Here is an 11,464-nt window from a genome sequence, read left to right on the forward strand (position 1 = left end):
TTGAACTGGATGGAGCAGCGGTTGACCTGCATCACCGCTCGCCATTCGTCCTCCAAATCCACAGCGAGGATGAACTGAATGCGAGATGAGTTAGGTGTGGCATGTTCACGTGTGGTAATGATGCCCACTCGGTAGGCGGACTCCAGGCACTCATACGCTGGATCTGTTGTACTGCCAGGATCAGAATCCTGTAACCGTCGTTGCATATTCTGGACGCACCATCGTTGGAATTGGGTGCGCTGGCCTCTGACTGGTGGTGCAGACCTGCACAAGGCTGCATAGTATCCAGGCTTCCTGCAGTTTAAATATCGCCTGCCTCTTGCAGGGCAGTGTCCCTTTAAGTGGGCGTTGCCACAGTTCGGGCACGTCATGAAGTCGGCGTCGTGATGCGGTGTACATTGTCGCACATGCGCAGTGCGGTCGGTAAATGTCTGCAGCTGCGCAGTGTGGGTGTCGCCCGCTTCGTTATCCCGTTCGCATCGCGCATGTGTGGGGCTCCGGAAAAAGCGTGCGAGATGGCCGCTGTCTTCAATGCTGAGGCGCTGCATCAGGGAGATGGCCTGCACACTCACTGCCTCGTGGATTGGATTGGATTGGATTGGATTTGCTTTTTGTCACGTGTACCGAGGTACAGTGAAATGTATTTTCTGCAAGCAGCTCAACAGATCATTAAGTACACGAGAAGAAAAGGGAATAAAAGAAAATACATAATAGGGCAACACAACATATACAATGTAACTACATAAGCACTGACATCGGATGAAGCATACAGGGTGTAGTGCCAATGAAATCAGTCCATAAGAGGGTCATTTAGGAGTCTGGTGACAGTGGGGAAGAAGCTGTTTTTGAGTCTGTTCGTGCGTGTTCTCAGACTTCTGTATCTCCTGCCCGATGGAGGAAGTTGGAAGAGTGAGTAAGCCGGGTGGGAGGGATCTTTGATTATGCTGCCCGCTTTCCCCAGGCAGCGGGAGGTGTAGATGGAGTCAATGGGTGGGAGGCAGGTTCTTGTGATGGACTGGGCGGTGTTCACGACTCTCTGAAGTTTCTTGCGGCCCTGGGCCGAGCAGTTGCCATACCAGGCTGTGATGCAGCCAGATAGGATGCTTTCGATGGTGCATCTGTAAAAGTTGGTAAGGGTTAATGTGGACATGTCGAATTTCCTTAGTTTCCTGAGGAAGGATAGGCGCTGTTGTGCTTTCTTGGTGGTCGCGTCGACGTGGGTGGACCAGGACAGGTTTTTGGAGATGTGCACCCCTAGGAATTTGAAACTGCTAACCATCTCCACCTCGGCCCCGTTGATGCTGACAGGGGTGTGTACTGTACTTTGCTTCCTGAAGTCAATGACCAGCTCTTTAGTTTTGCTGGCATTGAGGGATAGATTGTTGTCGCGACACCACTCCACGAGGTTCTCTATCTCCCTCCTGTATTCGGACTCATCGTTAGTCGAGATCCGGCCCACTATGGTCGTATCGTCAGCAAACTTGTAGATGGAGTTAGAACCAAGTTTTACCACACAGTCGTGTGTGTACAGGGAGTAGAGTAGGGGGCTAAGTACGCAGCCTTGTGGGGCGCCGGTGTTGAGGACTATTGTGGAGGAGGTGTTGTTGTTCATTCTTACTGATTGGGATCTGTTGGTCAGAAAATTGAGGATCCAGTTGCAGAGTGGGGAGCCAAGTCCTAGGTTTTGGAGCTTTGATATGAGCTTGGCCGGGATTATGGTGTTGAAGGCGGAGCTGTAGTCAATAAATAGGAGTCTAATGTAGGAGTCCTTGTTTTCAAGATGCTCTAGGTCTGAGTGTAGGGCCAGGGAAATGGTGTCTGATGTGGACCGGTTGCAGCAGTATGCGAATTGTAGTGGATCAAGGCGTTCTGGGAGTATGGAGGTGATGCGCTTCATGATCAACCTCTCGAAGCACTTCATTACGACTGAAGTCAGGGCCACTGGTCGGTAGTCGTTGAGGCACATTGCCTGGTTCTTCTTTGGTACCGGTATGATGGTGGTCTTCTTGAAGCAGGTGGGGACCTCGGAGTGGAGTAGGGACAGGTTAAAGATGTCCGTGAATACCTCTGCCAGCTGGTCCGCGCAGGCTCTGAGTGCACGACCAGGGATCCCGTCTGGGCCCGTCGCCTTCCGAGGGTTCACTTTCCGGAAGGCCAATCTGACTTCGGAATCTGTGATGGTGGGTATGGGTGAATTATGGGCTGCTGGGGCACTCGCCAGCAGATTGTTGGTTACCTGCTTGAACCGAGCATCGAATGCATTGAGTTCATCGGGGAGGGGTGCGCTGCTGCCAGCGATACTGTTCGGCTTCGCTTTGTAGCCCGTTATGTTGTTTAGTCCTTGCCACAACCGCCGAGAGTCTGTCTGTGACTCTAGCTTGTTTTGATATTCTCTCTTGGCATTCCGGATGGCTTTGCGGCGGTCTTACCTGGATTTCTTGTATAGGTCAGGGTCGTCTGCCTTGAACGCCTCAGATCTGTCCTTCAGTAGGGAGTCAATCTCGCGATTGAGCCATGGTTTCCGGTTGGAGAACGCAAGTACTGCTTTCTTTGGCACGCAGTCGTCCACACATTTGCTGATGATATCTGTGACGGTGATGGCATACTCATTTAAGTTGATCGCTGAGTTCTTAAATATGGACCAGTCCACTGTCTCTAAGCATTCAAGTAAGAGCTCTTCTGTCTCCTCGGACCAGCACTGCACAACCTTCTTAGCTGGATTCTCCCACTTGAGTTTCTGCTTGTATGCTGGGAGAAGGAGCACCGTCTTATGGTCTGATTTCCCAAAGTGCGGTCGGGGGATGGAACGGTAGGCGCCCTTGATTTTTGAGTAGCAATGGTCAAGAGTGTTGTCACCCCTGGTGGGACAGGAGATGTGCTGTTGGAATTTTGGCAGTACACTCTTGAGGTTGGCCTTGTTGAAGTCTCCGGCCACGATGAACAAGGTCTCCGGGTGTTCTGTTTCATAGTTGTTTATTACTGGGTATAGTTCGTCCAGCGCCTTCCTCACTACTGCCTGGGGTGGGATGTAGACCGCTGTGATAATGGCTGAAGTGAACTCACATGGAAGTTAATATGGGTGGCACTTCACGGTCAGGTATTCCAGGTCTGGGGAGCAGTAGGTCGCCAGAGTCGCCACATCCAAGCACCAGGAGAAGTTGATGAGGAGGCAAACCCCTCCACCCTTCGCTTTGCCTGATGACACGATGCGGTCCGCCCAGTGAATTGAGAAGCCTTCAGGTTGTATGGCACAGTCCAGTGAGGCAGGGGTGAGCCATGTCTCTGTGAAACAGAGCACACAGCAGTCTCTTACTTCCCTCTGAGAGGTAAGTCTGTCGTTAAGTTATTCCAGCTTGTTTTTGATCGCTTGGACGTTTGCCAGGAGAACGCTGGGGAGAGGGATCTGGAAACCGCGTTGCTTCAGTCTAACCTGCAGACCGACGCGTTTCCCTCACTTCCTCGGTCGGCGGCTGCTGCTGGATGATCCTGGGATCCGATGGCAGATGTCAGTCGGAAGGTAGATGGTCGAGTCTGGTGGGGTCCAGGGCACTGGCGGGGAACAGGGCGTTGTTTACCTATCTGGGGTCGCATCTGGCGCTGGTTGAAGTAGAGGGATTGCTAGGGGGACATGTTTACGGTCCGGATGAGCGTTCTGCAGGTGCGGGAATACCTTGCAGCGCGTTCGGGTCCTCGTGCGCGGTCTCCGCCGTTTCGGGGGTCCTGGGTCGTGGGCAGGGGCTTCCTGAGGCAGATTGGTGAATTCCGTGGTCTGTTCCTTCCCTGGGCGCTCCTGGGGTCGGATCTTGAAGTAGGCCCGGTCAAGCCTCCACGTGGATTTTTCTTTCTTCCATCACCAGGTAAGTTGGGTTGTTGGGCGTGCTTCTCCGGGTCAGGTCGCTGGGCGGGTCTCTGGGGGTCACGTTGGGCCGGGTCTTGCCATTGGGGGTCGGGTTGGGAGCTCCGGAGACTGGGCAAGGCGATCCGTGGGCTGGCGTCGGTAGTTAGGCCGGGTTGGGAGCTCCGAGGTCCGGGTCGGCTCCAAATCGAGGTCGGGGCTTCACTTCCGATTTGGGCCCAATCTTCTTCCAGGTCGCAGAGGTCAGGTCGGGTCGGGTCAAAAGGTCTCCACGGGCCTCGGAGGATGTTCAAGCCTGCAAGAGAAAGTAAGAGAAGATAAGAGAAGATAAATGGAAATGTGGAGCTTGTTCAAGGAACAGCGACTGCGTGTCCTTGATAAGTATGTCCCTGTCAGGGAGGGAGGAAGTGGTTGAGCAAGGGAACCGTGGTTTACTAAAGCAGTCAAAACACTTGTCAAGAGGAAGAAGGAGGCTTATGTAAAGAGACATGAAGGTTCAGTTAGCGCACTCAGGAGTTACAAGTTAGCTAGGAAGGACCTAAAGAGAGAGCTAAGAAGAGCCAGGAGGGGACATGAGAAGTCTTTGGCAGGTAGGATCAAGGATAACCCTAAAGCTTTCTATAGATATATCAGGAATAAACGAATGACTAGGGTAAGAGTAGGGCCAGTCAAGGACAGTAGTGGGAAGTTGTGCGTGGAGTCCGAGGAGATAAGAGAGGTGCTAAATGAATATTTTTCGTCAGTCTTCACACAGGAAAAAGACAATGTTGTCGAGGAGAATACTGAGATTCAGGCTACTAGGCTAGAAGAGCTTGAGGTTCATAAGGAGGAGGTGTTAGCAATTCTGGAAAGTGTGAAAATAGATAAGTCCCCTGGGCTGGATGGGATTTATCCTCGGATTCTCTGGGAAGCTCGGGAGAAGATTGCTGACCCTTTGGCTTTGATCTTTAAGTTATCTTTGTCTACAGGAATAGTGCCAGAAGACTGGAGGATAGCAAATGTTGTCCCCTTGTTCAAGAAGGGGATTAGAGACAACCCAGGTTCTTTGAGAAGGTGACCAAACAGGTGGATGAGGGTAAAGCAGTTGATGTGGTGTATATGGATTTCAGTAAAGCGTATGATAAGGTTCCCCATGGTAGGCTACTACAGAAAATAAGGAGGCATGGGATTCAGGGTGATTTAGCAGTTTGGATCAGAAATTGGCTAGCTGGAAGAAGACAAAGAGTGGTGGTTGATGGAAAATGTTCAGACTGGAGTCCAGTTACTAGTGGTGTACCACAAGGATCTGTTTTGGGGCCACTGCTGTTTTGTCATTTTTATAAATGACCTGGAGGAGGGCGTAGAAGGATGGGTGAGTAAATTTGCAGATGACACTAAAGTCGGTGGAGTTGTGGACAGTGCGGAAGGATGTTACAAGTTACAGAGGGACATAGATAAGCTGCAGCGATGGGCTGAGAGGTGGCAAATGGAGTTTAATGCAGAAAAGTGTGAGGTGATTCATTTTGGAAGGAATAACAGGAAGACAGAGTACTGCGCTAATGGTAAGATTCTTGGCAGTGTGGATGAGCAGAGAGATCTCGGTGTCCATGTACATAGATCCCTGAAAGTTGCCACCCAGGTTGAGAGGGTTGTTAAGAAGGCTTACGGTGTGTTAACTTTTATTGGTAGAGGGATTGAGTTTTGGAGCCATGAGGTCATGTTGCAGCTGTATAAAACTCTGGTGCGGCAGCATTTGGAGTATTGCGTGCAATTCTGGTCGCCGCATTATAGGAAGGATGTGGAAGAATTGGAAAGGGTGCAGAGGAGATTTACCAGGATGTTGCCTGCTATGGAGGGAAGATCTTATGAGGAAAGGCTGAAGGATTTGAGGCTGTTTTCGTTAGAGAGAAGGTTAAGAGGTGACTTAATTGAGGCATACAAGATGATCAGAGGATTGGATAGGGCGGACAGTGAGAGCCTTTTTCCTCAGATGGCGATTTCTCGCACGAGGGAACATAGCTTTAAATTGAGGGGAGATAGATATAAGACAGATGTCAGAGGTAGGTTCTTTACTCAGAGAGTAGTAAGGGCGTGGAATGCCCTGCCTGCAACAGTAGTGGACTCGCCAACACTAAGGGCATTCAAATGGTCATAGGATAGACATATGGATGATAAGGTAATAGTGCAGATGGGCTTTAGAGTGGTTTCACAGGTCGGCGCAACATCGAGGGCCGAAGAGCCTGTACTGCGCTGTAATGTTCTAACCTAAAAGTGCGAGGCAAGTTTCTCATTTTCAGCCGATTTGTATTGGGAATACCGATTTTTTGCGTGCTCATGCACTGTACATGCTTCAATCGCGACTGGCAGGGTCATGTGCTTGATTTTTAAGAGCTGTTCTCTCAGAGAATCAGAGTGAACTCCAAACACGATTTGGTCTCTGATCATGGAGTCAGCAATATCACAAAGGTGCAGGACAGCGCGAGCAGGCGGAGGCTAGTTAAGAAGCCATTGAAAGCTTCATCGTTACCTTGAAGACGTTGTTTGAATATGTAGCGCTTGAAGATTTCATTGGTGTCCACTTCACAATGAGTATCGAACTTGTCCAGGATGGTCTGAAACTTTGTCTTGTCCTGATCTTCGGTGAAGTTAAATGAGTTGAAGAGTTTGATGGCTTGATCACCCGCTGTTGAGAGGAGATGCACGATCTTTCTTGCACCAGACGCACCCTCGAGGTCTTCAATGTACAGCAGAAACCTTTGCTTGAATGTCCGCAGTTGGCACTGAGATTGCCGGAGGTCCTGAGCTGGTGAGGAGCTTGAATCTTCTTCACGGTGCCGGGATACATTTGCTGGTCATCACAGAATGGACTAAGGTAAGCCACCTTCAAATAGTAGTCTCCTGGCATCATGTCGTGTTAGGTACACTGGTCTAACACTGGCTGCAACTAGATGCAGCTTAGATCAGAAAGATATTCCACACCTTGAAGTTTGTTCAATCTGGTTTATTGAACTAATAGCACAGTTAGCACAGTTCTCTATGAGTTCGACTCTCTGCTAACTTAAGTGTGGTTACTCTGTCTGACTGAACCAGACTAGCTTTTAGCCACGTGGTGGAGGTGTGAGATTGTAACAACACCCTTGACTGACTCTCTAGATGTTCATCAGTGGAAAGAGGCGGACTGTGAGTGCCTTGTGCCTTTTATAGTCAGATCGCACCCCTGAGTGTCCTGCCTGCTTATTGGTCATGTCCTGTTCTGTGTCCATTAGCTGCTTGTCTCCATATCATTATGTATGTGTCCGCATATCATGACATCGTTGTTCGACAAGCTGCGTCCCGCTCGTATGTTGTGGGTCTGGCTGATGGTTCTGTTGTGCGACGAAACAGACTGGCACTGCGCAAAGCTGCCTGCCCGCAACCGCTTTCTTCTCCGTTTCTGTCCGTTGTTTTGCCACCTCCTGATACCTCGAACTACGAGGCCACCAGTCAGGCTTCGATCCCGCCTGCCAAGGCGCCGTCGTCCCCACCACCACCTCTCTGGCGGTCAACAAGGATCAGACGCATGCCCCAGAGACTGGACTTATGAGCATTTGTTTTGTTTGCTATGTTCTGTTTTCTCACATTAGACAGCTGTCTTCACATGTAAATACGTTCACATATGCCACCGCTTGTAAATATGTTAATATATGCCACCACATGTAAGTATGTTCCTATGTGCCAACAAAACATGAAAAAAGGGGAGATGTCATGATGTGCAGACATGCAGATAATGATATACAGACAGGCACAGACAGGCAGCTAATGAACACAGAGAACAGGACATGACCAATGAGCAGGCAGGGCACTCAGGGGTGGTATCTCACTATAAAAGGCACGAGGCACTCACACTCTGCCTCTTTTCACTGATGAACATCGACAGAGTGAGTCAGGGTGTATGTACAGTATCACACCTCCAGCACGTGGCTAAGAGCTAGTCTGGTTCAGTCAGACAGAGTAATCACACTTAGGTTAGCAGAGAGTCAAACTCATAGAGAACTGTGCTACTGGTTCAATCAATCAGATTGAACTAACTTCAAGGTCTGGAGTATCTTTAGGTTAAAGCTGCATCCAGTTGCAGCCTGTGTTATCCCAGAGTACATAACACATCAACGGGTTTGTAGAGTCAAACAGAAATTAACATTATTTACAATGATATGTACACAGCAGCAGTAATTCACCACTGCTTCCTTCTCTAGCTGGTACCACACTGGCCAGCTCTATTTATATAGCTGCAACTATTAGTGATTGTCCTGCGCCCCCTCATTGGGGGAACTCATACACCACAAGCAGGGGCTGTTTAGCACAGGGCTAAAACGCTGGCTTTGAAAGCAGACCAAGGCAGGCCAGCAGCATGGTTCAATTCCCGTATCAGCCTCCCCGAACAGGCGCCGGAATGTGGTGACTAGGGGTTTTCACAGTATCTTCAATTGAAGCCTACTTGTGACAATAAGTGATTTTCATTTCATGTCATTCAAGAGCCATGTGATAACTAATTGTCCCCAGCCAATTGTATTTTGGCAGGTTACAATAGTGACTGCGAGTGAGAGCAAACTATAGAACATAGAACATTACAGCGCAGTATAGGCCCTTCGGCCCTCGATGTGGCGCCGACCTGTGAAACCACTCTAAAGCCCATTTACACTATTCCCTTATCATCCATATGTCTATCCAATGACCATTTGAATGCCCTTAGTGTTGGCGAGTCCACTACTGTTGCAGGCAGTGCATTCCACGCCCTTACTACTCTCTGAGTAAAGAACCTACCTCTGATATCTGTCCTATATCTATCTCCCCTCAATTTAAAGCTATGTCCCCTCGTGCTAGACATCACCATCCAAGGAACAAGGCTCTCACTGTCCACCCTATCCAATCCTCTGATCATCTTGTATGCCTCAATTAAGTCACCTCTTAACCTTCTTCTCTCTAATGAAAACTGCCTCAAGTCCCTCAGCCTTTCCTCATAAGATCTTCCCTCCACACCAGGCAACATCCTGGTAAATCTCCTCTGCACCCTTCCCACATCCTTCCTATAATGCGGCGACCAGAATTGCACGCAATACTCCAAATGCGGCCGTACCAGAGTTTTGTACAGCTGCAACATGACCTCATGGCTCCGAAACTCAATCAGTCTCCCAATAAAAACTAAGATGTGGAGATGCCAGCACAGTCAGGGGTGAGCACAGTAAGAAGTCTTACAACACCAGGTTAAAGTCCAACAGGTTTGTTTCGATATCACTAGCTTTCGGAGCGCTGCTCCTTCCTCAGGTGAATGAGGAAGGAGCAGCGCTCCGAAAGCTAGTGATATCGAAACAAACCTGTTGGACTTTAACCTGGTGTTGTAAGACTTCTTACAATAAAAGCTAACACACCGTAAGCCTTCTGAACAACCCTCTCAACCTGGGTGACAACTTTCAGGGATCTATGTACATGGACACCGAGATCTCTCTGCTCATCCACACTGCCAAGAATCTTACCATTAGCCCAGTACTCTGTCTTCCTGTTATTCCTTCCAAAATGAATCACCTCACACTTTTCTGCATTAAACTCCATTTGCCACCTACCAGCCCAATGCTGCAGCTTATCTATGTCCCTCTGTAACTTGTCACATCCTTCCGCACTGTCCACAACTCCACCGACTTTAGTGTCATCTGCAAATTTACTCACCCATCCTTCTACGCCCTCCTCCAGGTCATTTATAAAAATGACAAACAGCAGTGGCCCCAAAACAGATCCTTGTGGTACACCACTAGTAACTGGACTCTAGTCTGAACATTTCCCATCAACCACCACCCTTTGTCTTCTTCCAGCTAGCCAATTTCTGATCCAAACTGCTAAATCACCCTGAATCCCATGCCTCCGTATTTTCTGCAGTAGCCTACCGTGGGGAATCTTATCAAATGCTTTACTGAAATCTATATACACCACATCAACTGCTTTACCCTCATCCACCTGTTTGGTCACCTTCTCAAAGAACTCAAGAAGGTTTGTGAGGCATGACCTCCCTTCACAAAACCGTGTTGACTATCTCTAATCAAATTATTCCTTTCCAGTTGATTGTACTTCCTATCTCTTATAAATCTTTCCAAGATTTTGCCCACAACAGAAGTAAGGCTCACTGGTCTATAATTACCAGGGCTGTCTCTACTCCCCTTCTTGAACAAGGGGACAACATTTGCTATCCTCCAGTCTTCTGGCACTATTTCTGCAGACAAAGATGACTTAAAGATCAAAGCCAAAGGCTCTGCAATCTCGTCCCTAGCTTCCCAGAGAATCCTAGGACTGTCGCGTTGGGTGTTCCGATAAACAAACGAACCAACACGGTTGTAGATGGTACAACTCTGTTTTATGATTCTGTATAATAACAACTGTTAACTTCTGGCTGTGGTTCATACTTCACCAGTTAACCTGTGGACCCAGTCCTCACACTATCTTAGAGAGGCACTCAGCACATGGTGTATGTCTGAGTGGCACGCTGTGAGCTCTGTGCTCTGAGCTATCTCCTGGTGAAATGAGCAGGAACTGTGGTGTTCCCTATTTTATAGTGCGTGTGCTCTCACTGGTGATTGGCTGTGATGTTGCCTGTGTGTTGATTGGTCCAACTACCTGTTCATCAGTGTGTGTGTGTGTGTTTGCACCATGATATGTTAATATGGATATCATGACATCCCTCTATTCACAAGAATATGTGCCTACATGGTAATAAATATTGTTGTGTACTGAGTGCGGCTGAATATGCATGTGCAATATTTACAACATGTACATGAGGCTAAACTATATACATAGGAAGGTGTCAGGTGCAACATAGCAACGAGGTTGTACTATAAACAAAACAAGTGCAATCGTCAAATATCGAAAGAGAACTCCTGGAACGACAAAAAGAGAAACACGTTAACATTGTTGCACAACAATTCAGTGAGACCAATGTGCAAACAGGCTCATAAGTCCAGCCTAGTAGGTGGGCGACGAACTCGGGTTGACCGCCTCAAGGGTGGGTCAGGATCCACTGGCTGAGGAATGGGGCCTGGCCACGGGCGATAGAGGAATAGGCATAGTGGCAGAAAGCTCCACGAGGTCGACATCAGGGATAACAGGAGGGCGTGGCACCGGTGCATGATTAAGTAGCGAGCGCGGAAGCAGCCGAAGGGCCCGCCGATTACGCCAGCGAATGGAGCCATCAGGCATGCAAACCAGGAATGAGCGGGGAGCCACGCGGCGGAGAACTTCGGCAGTTGCCGACCAGCCACCCTCTGGTAGGTGTATGCGGACGTTGTCTCCAGGCGCCAGGACAGGAAGATCAGTTGCCCGAGTGTCATGTGCCACCTTCTGCTGAGCACGCTGCTGTCGCATCCTTTGCAGTACTGGAGCATGGTCGGGTTTAGGAACATGAATGGACGGCACAGTGGTCCTGAGGGCGCGACCCATCAACAGCTGGGCTGGTGAGAGGCCTGTGGACAGTGGGGCCGAGCGATAGGCCAGCAGGGCTAAACAGAAGTCAGATCCGGCATCAGCAGCCTTGCAGAGGAGCCGCTTACGATATGGACGCCCTTTTCCGCCTTGCCATTTGATGGGGAAGCAGAGGGCTGGACGTCACAT

The sequence above is a fragment of the Scyliorhinus torazame genome, chromosome 9 (assembly GCF_047496885.1).
Source record: "Scyliorhinus torazame isolate Kashiwa2021f chromosome 9, sScyTor2.1, whole genome shotgun sequence".
NCBI lineage: Eukaryota > Metazoa > Chordata > Chondrichthyes > Carcharhiniformes > Scyliorhinidae > Scyliorhinus > Scyliorhinus torazame.